The sequence below is a fragment of the Anopheles arabiensis genome, chromosome 3 (genome assembly GCF_016920715.1).
Source record: "Anopheles arabiensis isolate DONGOLA chromosome 3, AaraD3, whole genome shotgun sequence".
NCBI lineage: Eukaryota > Metazoa > Arthropoda > Insecta > Diptera > Culicidae > Anopheles > Anopheles arabiensis.
Window position 1 is genome coordinate 23,466,641 of NC_053518.1, and position 18,988 is coordinate 23,485,628.

Below are 18,988 nucleotides of genomic sequence, written 5' to 3' on the forward strand. Positions count from 1 at the left end.
CCCGGCCGGAATGATTGTTGCCGGGGTCGATTGGATGGGAAATATTCCACCACTGTTTGAAATGTGACGGGACAGAAAAACAGGACCCGTTTTTGGTGGACCAACCGGGAGGGGTTGGAAGCGCTGGAAAGGATTGGAACAGTCGAACCAGCCCAGCACAAAAAAGAGGAGGAAGAAGAAACCGAAACAACCCTGAAATGAAGAACCGGAGTCGACACTGATGGAGAAAACGTTTTTCCTTCAACTGTCGAGTCGAGTGTGTGTGTACCCGGCACCGGCGAGATAGCAGCCCCAGAGAGAGTGATGGAAAATAGATGGAAAATGTGTGCCATTCGTGGGGGGCGCGCAGCGGCAACGGGTTCTTTGGGGCGGTATCCTTTCCTTTCATATTTATGTTACGACTATGTTATCTACGATAACGAGTTCCGTTTGATTGGATGCCGTTACAGTGCGATGGGTTGCCATTTTGGCCAGGAAGCAGCCCGGACCGCCAGCCCGGAACACGGGTTGATACGGGTTTGCGCTCGATGAAGATTTCAGGCACCGTGAGTGTTTTTGAATAAGTTGTGCGTGTTCGTTTGTGTGAGACTGTGCCCGATTATTTTCATGGGTGTGCTATGAGGAATGGGAACCGTGCATTTTGGGGGGAGGAAGCTGGGTCCGCGTCGTTTGGCAAAAACTATGAAAGGACCAACAAAATATGGCACAAATAAATTTCCACACCCAAACGCTGGTGCTGAGACCCTGGGAGGCGAGACAGCAAAGGACGAGGACAGCAACAATTCAAATAATTTTTGTCTGTAAACTTTTTGCAGTGTCACGGGAACGGGGGGACCGGCAGCCTTACGAAGATAATTTAGACACAATATGTTTGGTCATTGTTGTCACAAATTTGTGCAACATTTTGGGCGAAACGCAAATGTGTCTTGGGGACATTGGTTTATTTTGCATGTCAAGAGGATGTCTTGCAAGCCAGTGCGTGACACTTCATGGAAACCAAAAATATGTATGACATATATGAATTAATTTGTAAATATAGCTAAAACAAATCTTAGTTTTACAGCATTAATTCTTCGAAATTCGAGTGCAAATTCGACCAATGAATGCATTCAAAGTCTGGGAAATTTGCAGCACCATTTTACCTTGTGAAAATACTACAAAGAGCCCTCTTTCCAGTACACCAATCGATAGGTAGCCCGTCGGTTTTAAAATTTATGTCACCGCTTTGTGCTCTCCTTGCGCATCGCTCTTTCTCCCCTTAATTACTCTCGCACAGGGCGTTCAATCTTTCACGACGTTCCAGGGAGAAAAAGAATGGAAAGTTTTCCTCCTCCAGTGCAGCGGCATAAATCGATCAACCGGATCAGCACACTCCTTGAAACCTCGAGCGGACGACGAATGCGACCAAACCAATCCAGAATCGAACAACGGTGCTCCGTTCGCTGCTTAAACCTCCAGACCAGGAGGGGGCCATTATCAATGCCATTTCAACTCCCGATTGCAAGGGCAACTCCCCGCAGATCCCGATGGACGGTAGAATTTTATTTGCCACTCCACCTTCTTCTCGTCTATCGGTTATGCGTCTTAGCCCAAAGAAAAACCTGGAATGGCGGTACATTTCATCTCCCTTTTGCCAAAGTTACCGTACACACACACACACACACATTTGAAACACATTTCGCATCAAACCGCACGGTGGCCAAGTGCGGCACGGCGTGGCACATAATTTACTGATGTGTCTAATAACAAAAGCGTTCAGTGAACTGTGATGCAATTCCGGCTGCTGCTGCTGCTGCTGCGAGGACGGCTGCCGGAAAGTGAGCTTTTCCGCGACTTTGAAAGACACAGCGTCTTTAAAAGTGCCCCACGGGGAGGACGGCGAAGAAGCAGCAGGAAAGGGAGCAGGGAGAAAAGAACTCTCCTGGCCAATGCTGGATCGCTCGGTCTGATGGATGCACACGGTGGATGGTGGAGGAGAGGACGAGAAGGAAAGTACCCAGGACTGACGGGTTCCTCCGGTTGATAAGAGAGGAAAACGAGTGCTGGGCGGGAAAAAAATGGAATGGTATTGACGTAGGCAGCCATTTGGCTCCATGCTGGAAATCGTTCCAGCCGGGCAGGTCCTCGGCGGGAGTCAGCGGAGAGGACTCTTTCTCTCTCTTTCTCTCTCTCTTCCTGACAGCAAAGGCCACAGGAAGCCCTGTGAATGATGGTCGATGTGAAAGAACCACTCGGAACCCACACGGACGGGGGGGAGTGCCGGAGTGCGGAAAGGGACCATTTTCTGACAGATTTATTACGTTCGGCCTGTCTCGGAGTTTGAATTATGTCGGAAAATAGACGAAATGTACTATTTACCCCTCAAAGTGTCGGGTCGGGTTTCTTTGCCACGTTCCTAGCTCCGCTTAAACTCCGCATTTGAGCTAGTAAGTTGCCTGCCTGTCGTCACTCTCCGGCACTGTCCTTCCCGTTTTTCGTTTGCCATTTGCCGTCGGTGAGACTGCTGTTTCTTCTGCAACGTTTTTTGGGATTTGCTCTGCTCGCGTCTCAATCTCCGGCCCAACCTTCCCATCCACCCGGGTCGCTGGGATTTGTAGGAGTGGATCGATTTTCATTCGGTAAGGTTAGGGCATCACATTTTGCAAATGATAATGTTCCCGTGTACTGTTTTGAATTGAGATTTGTTTGCGCTTTCTTTTCTTGCTGGGGGAGGATTTACTGTTTTGGGATGAACTTTCTGTATTCGGGATACAGACAGCTCACAAAACGTCATGGAGTTTATCAATTGAGCTCCGGAATTTCAATCAAACCAACAAAAACAGGCTCTCCAATAGAATGCGATACATCAGATATTGAAAGCGAAACAATATTTCGGTGATATTTGTGAGAGCAAATGTCTCCAAAATTTCTGCAGACATTCTGCACAAACATTTCTCAGCAAAAACCTGATTGGACGGTGCTGCTTTGGGATGAACCGTCCCCATTTTTTGCCACCCAAAACCCGGCATCGTGTTGTGTACAGCTAGCTTAATGGGAGTTTTTCCTTGCTACACTCTGCAGACACCCCGATGATCACCATTATCATCGTCAGCAATGCAAAGATTTCATCTGATGGGTCGATGTTTGCCTCCACGACGCGAGTTTGAGTGTCTGTGTGCTGCTTGTGAATGTGTGAGTGCAAAGTTTTTCCTCCCTATTTCCCAAATACGTTTCTCTTTTGTGGCACGACGCTGCGAAACCCATCCCAATTGCGATACACATACACACACAGACACACAGATAGACACACAACAAAAACCTCCTTCGAGAGATTGTCAGGACATCGTCCTCGTCGGTTTGGCATCACCAAGCGTTTGGTTCATCACTCCGCAGTGCAATGTCCTGGATGGCGCAGTTGCTCCGTTCGAACCGTTCGTGCGGCGTGCTCGTCGCACACATTCTCCCTTGGTTCCCACAACGTCCCAAAAAAGCGGACGGTTTTCTTGTGTGACAAAAGAAGTTACCGAAACGCGCTACTCATCAAATCCATCTTGGCAAGTGCAAGCTGATGCGGGTATCCACCAACTCGAACGCCCGTCCCGTGGCTCAACGCACCGGAAGCACAAATCAGAGCGAGAAGGATAAAACGTTCCCTGCCTGTCTGTCTTCCGGCGTTCCAAAGTTCCGACAGGATTTGTCGCCATTCGCTCTACTGTGGCGAAACTGTGCTCGAAAGTGCCACTCGAGACCGAAGGCACGTGACAGAAGAAGAAGAAAAAAAACACAGGGAAACGGAACAGTTCAGGACTTTAGTTTGCGCTCCAAACTTTTCTACCCCTCTCCCCCCCCTTTTTCCAACCACCCATCGTGACAGGGCATCGTTTTTCACGTCCGTGTGGGGCTTTTGCTGTCTTCTTTCTTCGTACCGCCTTGTTTTTTTGTTGCCTTTTCGCACAAACACATGAGCGCGCATTGCCAAGTTGACACACGGGGAAGGCTGTACCGAAATCACCTTTACCGTTTATTCCCACCGAGGGATGAAGAGATTCCTTTGGCAAGATTTAGGGGAGGCGAGTGCGAGTGAGTGAACGAAATAGGGGATGAAAGAGGATGAGAGCGGGTGAGAAAAACAGGGAAGCAAAAAAAAAAAAAAAAGAGCAGGAAAATGGCTAGCAGCAGCGCCAGATGGAAGCGTTTCTGGCATTCGTCACGTTGATATGTTGATATGCGCCCGGGACGCGTCGTTTTATCGGAGTAAATGAAAGAGAACAAGCACGAGAGAGAGAGCGAGAGACAGAGAGATTAGAGAAAGGGATGATGATGCTGTACACCACTCACCACGATGGCGGTGAGCTGTTCTGGAGTGACGGACCGAACCGTCGCAGTTGCGAGCGCAAGAACTTTCCCCGGGAGCAAGAATGATGGAAGGAATCTGCCAGCAAGGACGAAATGGCACTGGCCTAGCGAAACAGCATCAATTCTAGACAGCTTCGTTTGTCTCTCTGTGACTGTGTGTGAGTGTATGTTTTTCTTCTTTAAATTTGAAAAGGGCTCGTTCGGAGCGAAGGACGAAACAAGATAGCAACAGAGAGCTGCTATCTATAAAGCGGCAAAGCAAGATGAAGCCGCGCACCACACGAGAAGAAAGCGTGCAAGCAAAGGCGAACAACAAAAAAAGAGGGATTTGTACAATATACACAGCACACAAAAGAAGAAGAGAAGGAGGAGGAGAGCAAAAAACGCCTTGTACATGATGAGCGAAGGATGACGATTGCGATTGAGACTGTTTGTGTGATGCGTGTTTTCCCTGTGAAAAGGAAGTCCCAGCAACCCGTCCTTGTTTGGCGCACGACACACAGCACTGCGCTGGTAGATGTGTTGTTACGGCAATGGTGGTTTGGTCCTTGCAAGCCGTCCCAAGCCGTGACCGTCCTTTTGCCGTGGTATTGGTGTGTGTGTGTGTGTGCGATCGAAATGAGGAAATGCTGGCCTGACGACGGGGGATGGCTGACGAAACTGAACAACCCGGGAGGTTTAGGGAATTGCTTCCGGGGAATGATAGGGACATGAAAGATGAAAAATTAAATGACGCTGTACGGTTTGGGTGTTTTGTGAAAGAGAAAGAGAGAGAGAGAGGAATGTAGCGAAAAACGATTGATAAGTCAAGATATGTGTGTATTAATATGATGTTTATCAATGATTGAGTGCCAGTGAGAGTTTAATTATGGAAACATTGTACGAAATTTAAAAAATAACAACCGAATTTCGTAGGAAATATAAGGTTTTCCACTATGTTTACAGTAGATTTAGATTTGAATTACTATAAAACTATCAAACATTGTTGAGAATTCAACAAAAACTCTATGAAGAAATCAACACTAAGCATTATTATCCCATTTTATATATTAAAACATAACGTAAGTAATGAAAATGCCATCGCAGCGCAAATAAAAAAAGGAACCGAAGAGCTTAATAGACCGTAAAGAAAAGTGATTTCCATCGAGTTTAAGTTAAATCACCCTTTTCTTTGTGTCTCTTTGGTCAAATTTAGTTGCTAGCGAGCTGTTGTTTTTTGTATTCTTCCTCCAACAAGAATACAGAGGTACATAATTTCTACCCCAACACCCACAGTCCCACGTCAACAGACGTCCGGGGGAATCGTAGCAGAGAGGTATTGATTTTCATTCAGTAAATTAAATTTTCCTGATTCCACCATTATCATTCCGAGCACATTTCCGAGCGCTACGAGTCAGTCGTTTCGGCGTTACTCGCCAGCGTTAAATAAAGCAATGTCATCGAACGCTCGCAGAAGGGGTAAAGCAGGGATTGTGCTTCGTATTTACATAAAAGTATCATATCTGTAGTCTCGATGGAAGTGATCTACTACTACTACTCTCTCTCGCTCTCGCATCTACCCATTTTACTGTGATACGGTTTCAGCATCATTGCTAGACCCAAACCAGGTCATGTCACACAAGTATCTTCGGGGGTGCAAGGACCCTTCACTTCATTGGCATCATTTCAATGGGGCGTCATGGGCGGGAAATTGCGCCGGGAATTTAATCTTGGCGGTGTCTTTGTTTTTGTAAGAAAATTAGCTATAATATATTAATGGCTCGCAAGTTAACCCGGCGGCATGATGAGATCGGCGCCGAGGGCGAAGCACAGTAGATGTCTTAGCGATTGTCGTCGTCTCGCTTGAACCGGTTGATAGATGGGCACATGCATAGTAATATCCTTGCTTGGGATTAGCGTACCAAAAAGGCTGGTGAGTTCAAGGCGAGCGCACTGAACTTATCAATCAAACAGACCGAATTACAGACAAAGGTTGTGATTTAAATGGAAATTCATTCAAACTTTTAATAATAATAAAATATAATGAATTTTGTAAAATACACACACGAATCACACATGCAGCGCAGTTCCTGCTCTGCCTTTTACTCTGCGATACGGTTAACGAGACGTACGTGACGATAATAAAATTAGAAGCATTTATTTTAGCAATTAAATTTTACGATCCTTTGTTGTTTGCCTGCTCGTGCAAGGCGCACGAATTTGGTGTACATTTCTTCTCTAGCAAATTCAGTGTGTAAACCATATTTTTCTTGTTAATATTTGAAGCCAAACTAAGCGTTGCTCCTGTATCGTGTATACAACGCTAGCAGGTGTGTGTTTTTATATCGTTGTTGTTTGGTAGTGTTTGGCGTCCTTTTAGCCGTTTTACGACGCGACCGTGGCAAGCGCTTAAAAACTGCTTCACACTTGATAAAAAGGTCCATCGATCGATTGATGACCTACGAAAAAATGCTACTTAAAGACGTATCGGATCGATAAAGAAAATTTATGGAACAGTTGTCACGATGGTGAGGGCGGCCGGTGGAAGTGGGAAAACAAAAGTTGGCACTTTTGAAATCACACAAAGAGCCAAGGATGAATAAATTAGGCGACCAGCCGACCAGGAAAGGTGTTTTTGATCGAAAGTCATAAAACTGGGAATCCCTTCTTGCTCTTTCATGTCTTTGAGTGGAGGGGAGGGGGGGAGGAGGGGGGAGAGAATTTTATTCCTGCTTCGGGAGGTTCTGCTTACGGAACGCTTACCGTAAAATCATCATACGAGTGTGTGTTGCTTTTTCGAGGATACAGTTTTAATGGTTGCACGAGGAGGGAGGCCGTATTTTGGTGCGTCGTATAAGGAGCATTATTGGAACTCTCTCTCTCTCTCTCTCTCTCTCTCTCTCTCTCTCTCTCTCTCTGTCTCGCCCCTCGGGTGGAGAAAAGGTATGAGAAACAAAGAGCAAAAAAAATGCATCAAACCATAGCCATAAAACAGTACAAGCAATAAAATGTTTTATGGTGTTTATCTTTCACCATTCATGAGCTGACGCGTGTGACTTGTGTTTAACAGTGCTTGAATTGTAACGCAAAAGGAGAAATGAAAGAGAGACAAAAAATGTCTTTTAGTTGAAAGTATTAAAGCTATGAAAGTTTTAAAACAAAGAGGGATTTTGTTTGTTATCGTCATCAGAACCACCTTTAATGATCGCTTTCTCACATGTTGGCCCAATAAGTGTAATCTTTTGCAAGCAAACACACTAGTCACTGTAATTTTAATACTTTGTGTCAAGGAAATACAACAGAGACACACGCATATTTTCATCCGTCTCCATGCCGGAACGATACAAGCCGTGCTCGATAATAAACAGGTCCAAATATGAAGCTATAAACTATGGATTTGATCGATCCGAAAGGTCACTTCCCGCGGACCCGGTGCGGTCCCATAAAACCAATCAAAATCTGCCTACCCCCAGGATTGATTTATAGACACCCTGATCGGGTGACGCGCGATGTGCTGCTTTCATAACTTGGCTACGTATGGGTGAATGATTTTGTTTTGTCGCGAGTGGAGATCATCAAACTTCAAAAAAAAAAAAAAAACATATTCTTCTCATCTTTGAAGGTCGAAAGAGGCGAAGCAGATGGAATGCTATCAGCTCACTGCGCCGATGGAGCAAAACAAATCACACCAGAAACTGGACGGGAATGAATGACATCGGCAATAATTGGAACGTAAATCAAGCCCCGAGACCATTAAGATTGAAAATGAAGAAATGGTATATCTATCGCACCGGTCATATTTATGGCCAGTATCGGTCGGCGATGACGTTGAACGAAAGATCGGATCATATTGTGAAGAATGACAGGAGGGCAACTTTTCCAAAACGCGGTAGAAGAATGTTTTACAAATATGTGAACCAATCGAATGCATTTCATGGCACAAAATACACGAAATAGTTCAGCTCTCTTTTTGACGTACCTAGCATGTGTGTTTCCTTCAGCTTAACAACATAAAAAGGAACAGGAAACTGGATAAAAAACACCTTTCGTGCGTCCTGTTGCGGGGAGGCACTATCAAGAAGGCAATCATTCTTCAAATTCCAACATCCTTAACACACACACATCCTCGTTTTTTCTCCTTGTAACATGCAACATCTTCATTCTAAGCTAGAAAGTTTCTTTCTTTCCTACTTTTGGTCCGCCTTTCTGCTGGTTGTAAATCATCGTGTACCAGCGCGGTGTGGCGTCCTGATGCATGATGAAAGACTGTGATGCTGTTTAGTGCGTGGCATGCGGGACATCATCGCTCGTTCTTTCTCGTTATACACATGGTCACACGAAGCGCTACATCCTGCGTTTCCCATTCCCATTGCTCAGCCCAAAGCCCGAAGTCATGTAATTATTACAGCGCTCAAGCCAATCGAGCCTGACGTCGAAAGCTGGAATGGATGATTACGTTTAAAATGGTATAAATCATCACAGAGGTCGCTCGGTTTTTTTTGGTCTATTGAGATGTACAGGCTTTGGGTGTGTGCTGGAACTTTCTTTCCACCTTTTTTTTTAGGGAGAATTTTTACCTTTCTCCCATGTTTCGGTGGGTTTTTAATCCTGCGCGAACGTTTGTCATGGGTCAGCACGAACGAACGGCACGGTGCACGGGTATTTGATGGTAATATTTTATTCTCATTCTATAGATACCTATCTTCTAAAACATGTTAAATACTTTTACCGTGTCCCTGGCCCTAAGCTTTTCGGTGCTGGATCGTGGTCAATGCTCATACGGCTTAACTTTGTTGTATTTTTTATAACTCTCACTCTACGCAAGACCCTCCCCCCAAGCGGAGAACAGAAAGGGAGAAAGCGTATTGCATTTCCTGCTTGACCATTTCGAGCGAGAGATCGATTGTATTAGATTGCCTGCACTAAAACGGCATGTAAACTGTTTCGCTATCGAAAAACTACTCTCGAGCGCCTTCCCTCGAGCGTTCCGGTCAACGTGACCGAATCGAAAACATATTAGACAAAACCGTCTTATACCGTCCGCTGCCCTGGAATGCATACATCCCTTGCCCCGGCCCGTTCGCAACTAATTACACCTCGGGAATCGGCCAACCAACGCAACAACAGAACGGAGAATGAAATTTTATCATTGCAACGAATCTCTTACACCTCACAGCGAGCTTGTGCAGTTTGTGGGGTTATGAGCTCGTTTTTAATTCAAGTGTATCGGGTTTCTGGTTCCGTTATGGTCCGTGTTATCAATAATTCGCAAAAATATTCGCTCCTTTTGCATCCACGACCTCAGCACCGGCACTGGCCGCAAACATTAGCGGCCCCAAGTCTCGGCGCTCCTTTTCGGTTGGCTTTGTATGCTTTTTTGTTTGTTTGGAAAAAGCGCAAGCTTAACTGCTCTTTCTCTACCTAGCCGGGCCGAGGTACACAGAAGCAGCGAGGCACCATTACGTTTTCGGGGTTTGTTGGTGCCTTTTGTGCGGCACGGCGAAGAGTGCCTGCTGGAACGTGCCCGGTAACATTATCAGGAGACACGCGGGTGTCGCGGCTGAATCGACGGTAAAAATAATGCTTAATCAATCCGTTGTTGGTGTTGCACCTTCGGAAGGAGAATTAATCCGTGCCGCAAATCCCAATCCCACAGAACGAAAGCAGTTTGCAGCACACTCACACAAACACACTGTTTGCCAGCTCGGTCCGTGGTGGTGCCCTGAAGCATTCACCACCTATTCGGTTTTCTGGTACCACCGTGGTAATGCCGTTTGCCAATTCTCAATAGCACGCCTGCCTGGACGACAGTGTTTTGCTCTGGATGAAAGGTGAATGAGGGGGGGGGGGGGGGTTGGCATCGGGAGACGCCGTATTGGGTACGCTACCGGTGCGGATGCATAATTGGATGCAATAAAATGATTTAACACTTAAATGATATCATAATTTAGCGAAATAAATTGTTAATAAACGTTTTAATAAATACCAACATTAGGTCCTATCTTAATTCGACATCTTCGGACCAGTTCGGGGGATTGGGTTGTTGGGTAAATTGTTTACTGGGGCGGACCGTTTTTATGTGCGTCTTGGACAGGGTGCACACGTTGGTGCACACAATGGTAGCTGTGGCCGGTTGCAAAGTGGAGCAAAACGAGCAGCATTTACATCTTGCAGTAAAAGGGAAAAGAATCTGTACCGTTTAGTGTTTGGGGTGTAACAGCAGGAGGTGTGGGGGAGCATTTGTAAGAGGTGAAAAATGGACACTCGATTTAAGGTACAAGGAGCAAGACTATGTAAAAGGCTTCTAGAACTAATTGCTTTATATGAATCAATTAACCATTTATGAAGATTTTGGTTTTATGTGTTATATCGTAGCTTTTAAGAAGTTAGTAGTGCAATGTCCAATGAACAAAGATGAAAAAAGCCACTAAAAATGTTTGAATAAATAGCTTTTAAAAATCTACTTCTCCCTATTTTTGCTTCCAGCTTTTAAAAAGGTGTATGAAATATTTTTTTCAGATCTTAATTTCCATGAGTTTTCCATGTTTTTCCAATTATTTCACAATATCGCTCAATGAAACGTCAAATTAAAAGGATTGCATGTTTTAAGGACAGACTTATAGTAGCTCATGCTAAAATGAATTTATATGTATATATACAGTGGAGCGCCGATTATCCGGGTTCATCGAAACTTGACCTCGCCCGGATATGCGAATAACACGGATAATGAGTCAAATGATATATTTAATCACAAATTCCTTATGTTTTTTTGGAAATGAATCGTCTGTTTTGACAAAAAATACCCAGTTTTTATCAATTACATTTTTTTCCAATGAGAATATTTGAAAATTGCTATGAATTATATTGTTTTTTTTTATGTCCATGTGCTATGATAACCGATTTTTTAAATATCCTCCTCAGAACGCAATGTCACCTTTGTATTAAACTGTCATTTCGTAACAGCACGAATAAACGGATGGCCGGATAAAAGGTACCCGGACAAACGGCACTCCACTGTATATATTTATGTGATTCTACTCTTCATATTACGAAGCAGTTTCTCGAGCTTAACCATACGAGGTCTTTAATTTTTCTGACAGGAAATTGTTACTATTCGACATTCTATTACAAAGGGATTCTGTAAATTTAAGAGAATCTGTAATTCTACAGTACACAGTGGAACATCCAGCGTACCGAGCTACTGAACTGTGTCAATTCACAATCTTTAGGAAGTATTTATATGTCTCTAGCATTTCTTTATCTTCGCCTTGCTATGAATAATAAAGTATTCGGCGCTAGTCCATCCATCGGCACTAGCTAAATAGAGTCTCTGTTAACGTTACATTTAATGAAAATCATCCAACAATCCAAGTAATTCAGTAGGTGTATTTTTTAGGATCTACTTTATCAACTTTAGATATTCCTTATTTAACATGTATTAATTCTTTATGCTATCCCTTACATATCATTTACCAGAAATGATTGTAACGCTTGTAATGCAGATGTCACCTAGCTATTCTTTTGCACTTTTAAAGCATCATTTTTCCCGACATTGTAATAAGCCCGCGCTGTACGATACCTGCATTAGTATTTGCTGCTGTATGCGTACCGCCTTTGCTTTTTTAAATTGTTTCTTCATCAAACGTGCTACCTAGCTTTCGGTGCGGTTCGTTAAGCGCCCAGCTTCAGGTGGCTCCCATCGACGTCAGGATGCGCTAACCTGTCCTGTCGCTGAAAATGGGATTGTCACATTACCGGACGACCGCCAGATAACGACCGTCGGAATGGAATGGAAACCTTTATGAGTGCGCGATTGGACGTACCCCCCCTCCCCCGTTCCCTTCCCTTTCGATGACGGGACGATCGTTGATGAAAAAGCGGAAGCGACCGAACCGTGGAAGAACCGTTTGGTACAGCACCGTGGCCAGAACCGCAGAACCGCCCGGACCGTTCCGAACGCACCGAAAGGCACCAAAAGGAAGCGACATGCGATACGCGGAGGGAAAATTAAGCATCGTAAAAGTTTTACGAGCTTTTAATTTCCGACGATAATATTCTCAAACACCAGTGCTAGCACACACACACACACAGACCCACAAACACACAGAGACACACTGCATTACCGCGGCAAACTGTATGTGTCCCTCGGTGGCGATGGCGGGATTGATCCATTTTAGGTGAACTGGTCCTGTGGCGTGGAAAGACGCTAACGACAAACCGGCGTGGACAGGTGCGCAGGGGGGAGTAGGGAGCAAGGAGGGCGAAGGTGTGCCACATTCATAACAATTTATGACAGTGAGTTATGGCATCGGGATTCCTGAGCTTGATATTTTAGTGTTATTGGATTAAAAACCATCAAATTGGAATGAAGAATCCCATATTCATGCGCTGCCGCGGAGAGTTGATCTTTGGAACGGGGAGGGAAAAAGAAGGCGAACCCGGGGGGGAAACGAATTAAAAGAACTGCCGATAAATATAAAACCTCCTAAAGGTTCGATCACAGGGTAAGAATGATACGAAACGTTCAATGATCGATCCACCAACGGGGAACAGGTATTGGCGCCCGGGCCTTTAGATTGAGCAGGGCCAAACGGACGCGAAGATGCGGACGCGGAATGTGTCTTTTCCGGCGTGCCTTCTTCGCGCTCGTTCGATAAAAATCGTGGCCGCGTTGTTTGACTAATTTCCGATCAGGTTACGCATTTTCATTATAAGCAAACTCCCCAATTTTATGGTTTATGAAGCCTTCGAGAGCATTTGTTTATCGCATCCCGCATCGCTCTGCCTCTCTTTCTGTATGTGTGTGTGTGTGAGTTACATTTTGCTTTGAATCTCATTTAGTTTGGAGAAGTGGATTTTTGTGGAGTAAAAAAATATACTTCTCACTCGCCGATGGCCCCCGATCGACAAAAATATGGTTTTTGATTTGGATGTTCGGTATGTTTTGGGAGGGTTTTTGGTTGTTGTTTGTAGTCGACAGACACAAATCATACACCGGCCGACAGCTCGTTTGTGGTGCGCGATTGTTCGATTGCAGCGAATGTGTTCCACACAGCGATCATCACGATCTGCGAGGCTTCAATCGGTCGATCGCGGGCGCTTTTTTTTGTGTGGGGAGAATGTAATAATTCAACATTCCACACATATGTTGGATACTGGTTACTGGTAAGGTATCGGACGCTATTTCCCAAGACAGATTACACCATTCGGAGGAGGTTAATAAATTATCACCCTGTGATCGCTGTGATTGCTGGCAAATGTGGTGATGTTAATAAGAAAGCCAATATTAATAGCTTTTTGAGAATAAGCTGTTGTTTTTATTTACATTTTAGGCAACAGATATCTGCAAAAATCTGAAAATTTTAAAATAACATGATTCTTCATTAAATAACATTTAACAATGAAAGTGAGCAATTCGAAGACTTATAGTGGCTCTATTACAACTAAACAAAACACTACTCGAGACATATGTTATTAAAATTAATTATACCCCATTCAAAAGTATAAAAATGAAACATGCTTAAGAAATTTACAATTTTCTCTGTAAAAAAACACATTAACAAATCCCTTCAATCCGGTCGAAACAAAATGCCAGATACCAGCTTAATAGTTGAGAAGGAGTTTACCAAATATGTCTGCGATTTGATGAATGGCTTCCCCGCTCAAGTGAACCACTTGTGCAGTGCCTTTCAATCAGAGCTTCTTTTTCTTCCCCCCGAGTTGAGTGGGTGAGATCGTCCAAAGCGAAGCGTATAAATCTTGCACCAATCTAATGCACGCTCAATGGCGGAAGCCGCCCTGCTTTGTGGAAGCTGTGAACCCGCATTTGCTCTATTGCGCTGGTGCATTTCACGACCGACCAAAGCCTCCCACAATCCGGTTTTTTTGATCGTTAAGGGACATAAGGCCCTCATCGACAAACCCATCTTCGAAGCCGTCATCGATGGCCGTCATAGCGGTTGATCGTTTCCAGCAATGCCCGTCTTGGATGCTGGGCATGGTCACATAAAGCAAAATCGGCCGGCTGCGTCGCCCTTTCATGCGGATGCCGGTCGGTGTCTTTGGTGCTGGAGGGTGCTGTTTGCTATGCTTCTTTCTCTCCCTCTCTCTCCTTTCTCTCTCTCTGCCTTTCCCTTCTCAGTTTCCCTTTGCTCCTACCACCGTGAGTGTGTGCCTGTTTTGTTTCGTTGCATATAAATCATTCATTAAGAAAATGAAATGGAATGAATAGATTGAGTTAAGTATAAATCTTCATAATTTATGGTTTTTCTTTCATTGTGTTATTGATATTTTGTCCCCCTCCATCCTGCAAGCTGCCCGGGAGCGTTAGTTTTTGAGTTTTGCGCTTCGATTTCGGTTTAAAAGATGCCAGAAAAACACTCAAAGTCGTGTCAAGGAAAAGAGCTGAGGAATAAAAACGGGAACAGACACGCTGGGCGAGGAAAGATATCGGGGAAAGAGTAGATACAAACCTAAAATCCACATCCACGATACACGCTGTTCATAGCCGTGACCGTGGGGTTGACGGAAGGCAATCGTAATTTGGTGCGTGTTTGGGGATGTCCGAAAGGGGGAGAGTGCGAAAGGAAAAGATTCAAAAAGCAATCAAGTTTAGGAAGGAAGCGGTCGGTCGGTCGGTCGGGCTACCGGGAGGATTGGAGTTAGTTTTTTTTTTATTGGCAATGGTGCAAAATTATGCTGACAGAGTGGCACATGTTTTACGACGGTATTGATGCGTGTGCGAACGTATGGGCGCCGAATGTGTTTCAAATCAGTGTGGCTGGATGGCAGGTGTTGGAGGTTCCGTTCGCTTGAATGTGTATATTTTACCTGCACGACTATTTTAAGAGGTTCATTGGTAGTCTTTGATATTAAAATTGTCTTTTATTTTAAATAAAATGATATACTTCTTTGGTCGTTGAACGGTGACTTTTCTTTTTATGATTTTAGACTTTTTCAATACGTTTTTAGCGGTCGTCCCATTAATTCAAGTAGTTCCCTTCGAACATGACCGCTATTTTGCTATTTAGCGATAGTGATCGTAAGTTATGGTCAATATTTATGCCTCCCAACTCGATACAAACACGTCTCACTTTTGTGTCATTATGCAAATATTCGATTTCCTGCTGATGCTATGGTGATTAATTGTGTATGTGTCTATGCGAAACCCCCGAACGGTTCGCAAAACAAGCTACTCGAGTTGAGGTGGAGCTGTAGTCTTGGCCAGGCCGATATCTCCCAGGGAGAATGTAGAAGTTGTCCGTCAATGAATTAAATTGATTTCTCTCTCCCATTAGCGAATTCGATGACCGGATTCGTATTGTGGAATTTGTTGGAACCCAAGGAAATGTTGTGATGATGGACCAAACATTAATCTTAATTATAAATGAGAAAATTCCAGCTGATTGATAGCATGATCGGAGGTACAATCAAGTTTTGTAAATCTAGTTTTAGTTGGTTTTTTTTATTGTAAAATTCAAAGCTAAATCAATGAATTAAAACTTTGAAAAAGAATCAAACAACGAACATGAATTGAACGTACAATTGTATGCCTCTTTAACCACAAGACTTATTAGAGACTTTAGCCTTTTTATCGTTACATTCTGCTGTTTGTTATATTAGCCATTAAAATTACTCTTAACCATCTCTTCAATGTGTCAACAAGGCTTTAAATCACAAGCCACCTAATAATTCAACCCCCGCAATAAATCCAAATCATAGTTTCGCCTTTAAAACACACACACAAATCTTCCACAAGTCTCCACTTCAGTCTTGCACATTCAAACGGGTATCTGGCAATCGGTTTGATACCAATCGATTTGTTCCCTTAATGCTTAATGGATTTTCCATCATGTAAATGCATGCGGAACGGAAGCATCTTCACCGACGCAACCGAAGTCTACTCTACATTTGAATGATTTATGAGATGTGATCGCTCTGGCTGCAATCGCCAGACACGTCCATGAATACGAAGTGCTTGTGAATCAGTTTGAGCATGGGTAAACATTCTCGTCATGTTCTTTGTCACTCGTTTTCCGTTTACTGCCCTTAAACGATCTGTCTCATAGATAAAAACAAATATAAGTAAAATTGACTGGAAAAGGCATTAAAAAGGATACATGTCACGAATATACTCCGCTACAAAAGTACAGCTTAACAAAACTAGACACTGTAAACTGTAAATAAACGGTTCAATTCTTTTATGTGCCTATTTGTGCATTGTTGCATCTTGCATCTACATCTTGTGCACACACACACTTTTTTGCTATTCCGCAATGCCGTTTGCCTCACCTACATTCGGTCGCTTTCTCTTCCAAGGCCATTCTTAAGGTCTTTAAAGCATCTTTAAAGCAGCGCTCAGCGTTTGGGAAACAAGAAACGATTGTTTGTGTGCAATGCGCGCGCCCTCTCTCTCCCGAGCATTAGACGCTTGTGTGCGACGCTTGAGCCAAACACACGTTATTGTGACGTAACCCGGGGCTTGGGTAGGGTCGTAAAAAAGAAGAACGACGGGCCGGCCGGTCCTGGTGTCAATCGATATTTCAAGGCCAACGGCGCAGTTATGTTTTTATGGGCTTATTTCTTTCCTTTGTATCTACTTCCTCGGTTTCCTTCTCAAAGACGCAACAACTGACACATACAAACACACACATACACACAAAAAGAGTGGTTGACCTTCCCCGTGGCATGCAACCAAACATCCTATCCACACATCCTCCCCTCCCGCCCCAGGGGCAGATTGGAAATTTTCGGCAACAGGCCGACACCACAACCGTCGACGCTATTTTCCACGCCGCCTCCCCAGACGAGCCTTATTTCGGGGTTGGGGGGGAGGAAAAAAATGAAAGGAAGGAAAATCCATACACACACGCACGTATACACACACAGGGCGCAGCCTTTTGGCCTCCACCGTTTGTCGGCCGAACAACATTAGAATGTTTTATTGCACGCGTAATGATTTTTTCATTCCCCATGCACACAAAGCGCTGGGATGCCGTCCCCTTTGCCCTTGCGGTATCCCGCCAACCCATGTTGCCATTGCAGCACCGGTGGTGAATGGTGGTGACGCGGTGCGGGCAGAGGATTTTCCAACGCTTGCTTTGCGTTAAGCGGGAGCGGAGATTTTATGGCCATTACGGCGGTGCGTGCAAGTTCGTGCGGCAGGTTTTGACTCGCTGTCTGGCCTTTTCGTCCGGTTCGTGCCCGGGTTGCGTGAAATCGGCGGCGGCAAGCTTAAAGTTTTATGCCTTCGCCCCTTGTGTGCTAACGATGCTACTTCGCTTTAAGAGTGTGCGCGCTTGAAGGTCAGGGTAATAAAGTTTCCAGGGTGGGAGAGAGAGAGAAGCAAACGAGCCACTTTGGAGGCACACATATGGCCATATTTGAACCATGCACTGTGGGTTTAATTTGCTGCTAATAGGTATCGCATTGCAGGTGGAACGACGCTTGGAGAAGATACAAATTAAAGTAATAAACCAAATAGGCAAAGAGACGGTAGTAAAAGGCCGGTAAAAGCGCTGCTAAGAAAACACACGTCAAAGACGTCCGACATCAATCATTTCCCCCGCCACAAACATGCCGGTTTTGGCAGGACAGAGCGAGCGCAGAGGTGCGATTGGCCCAGGCCACACCTTTAAAAAGGGCGGTACAATCAAGCGTGAGTGTCACTGCCGTGCACATATCACTCACAACTACATCAATCTAGCCGGCGTGTACGTTGCATGACAGCACAAACACACACACACACACACGTCTCCCAGCCGACGGCTCCCATTGTTTTGATTCTGGTGCAGCTACCGCTAGCCAGCAAGAATATGCTTTTCCTAATCAAATTCAATTGTTTTAGAATGTTTCTCACATTTCAATGTGTTCACCAAACAGTACTACGCACGGGAGAAATGGAGTACAACACAAAGAACCTCGTTTTGTGTGCAAAATATGTGCAAAAACATTGCCCATACTGTTGCCACAGTGAGCCCAAAACAAACCACCCGAAGCACCGTTTCGCTGTGTTCTATTGTTTGTCGAACGGTTTCCTTACCTTACGCTGTTGTTCTTCAGCGAGTAGATGCACAATTTATCACACGAAAAGCACTGTAACCATGCTACACTTCACTTTTTCACCCGTAACGTACGGAGCTTGCACCGCACAAACACGACGCCGGAATAGGAACTGTCAAAACTGAGTGCGCACTGGCTGAGCAGCGCGTGTCTGTGTGTGTGGATGTGCGAGCTTGCGTACGCTGTGAGTGCCATCGTGAGTTGCACGATGGCGAGGGGAAGCATCTCAGCTGATTGCCCTAAAAATGGTGCAGTATTTGTTTGACGGCAGTGGTTAGCGGAAGTATATTTAACATTAGAGGCAATTTTGCTTTCTTTTTATACCATCTGTTACTTGTTTTTGTATATTTTCAAGGGGAATAACATTGGAAAAAGTATTAACTTAATATGCCTCGATACCATGCGATAAGGTTGTTTTATTTGAATCATCGCTACTGGAGGAGGCTGCTGTATGGTATGCTAAAATCAAATCTGTCTACAGCATGAATAAGGTTTTCAGTTTTTTGGAAAAGGAAGAAAAATAAGAGCTAGGAACTGTACAACTACAATTGAACGCGTCAATCAAAAAATGCAAAAAATAAACGTAAGGCGTTGGAACGTCTTCGGCTGGCAG

The 18,988-nt window shown here is 44.5% G+C and overlaps 1 protein-coding gene across 1 annotated transcript in view; it reads right to left on the bottom strand.

Annotated features, from left to right (window-relative positions):
* LOC120904139 (zinc finger protein 236) overlaps positions 1-18,466 on the bottom strand; it is a 68,766-nt gene extending 50,300 nt beyond the window's left edge. Inside the window, exon 1 of the mRNA XM_040313933.1 lies at positions 18,356-18,466. The gene's annotated coding sequence lies outside the window, so the exon portion shown is untranslated. The remainder of the gene's footprint in view (positions 1-18,355) is intronic.
* Between the last annotated feature and the right edge of the window lie 522 nt (positions 18,467-18,988).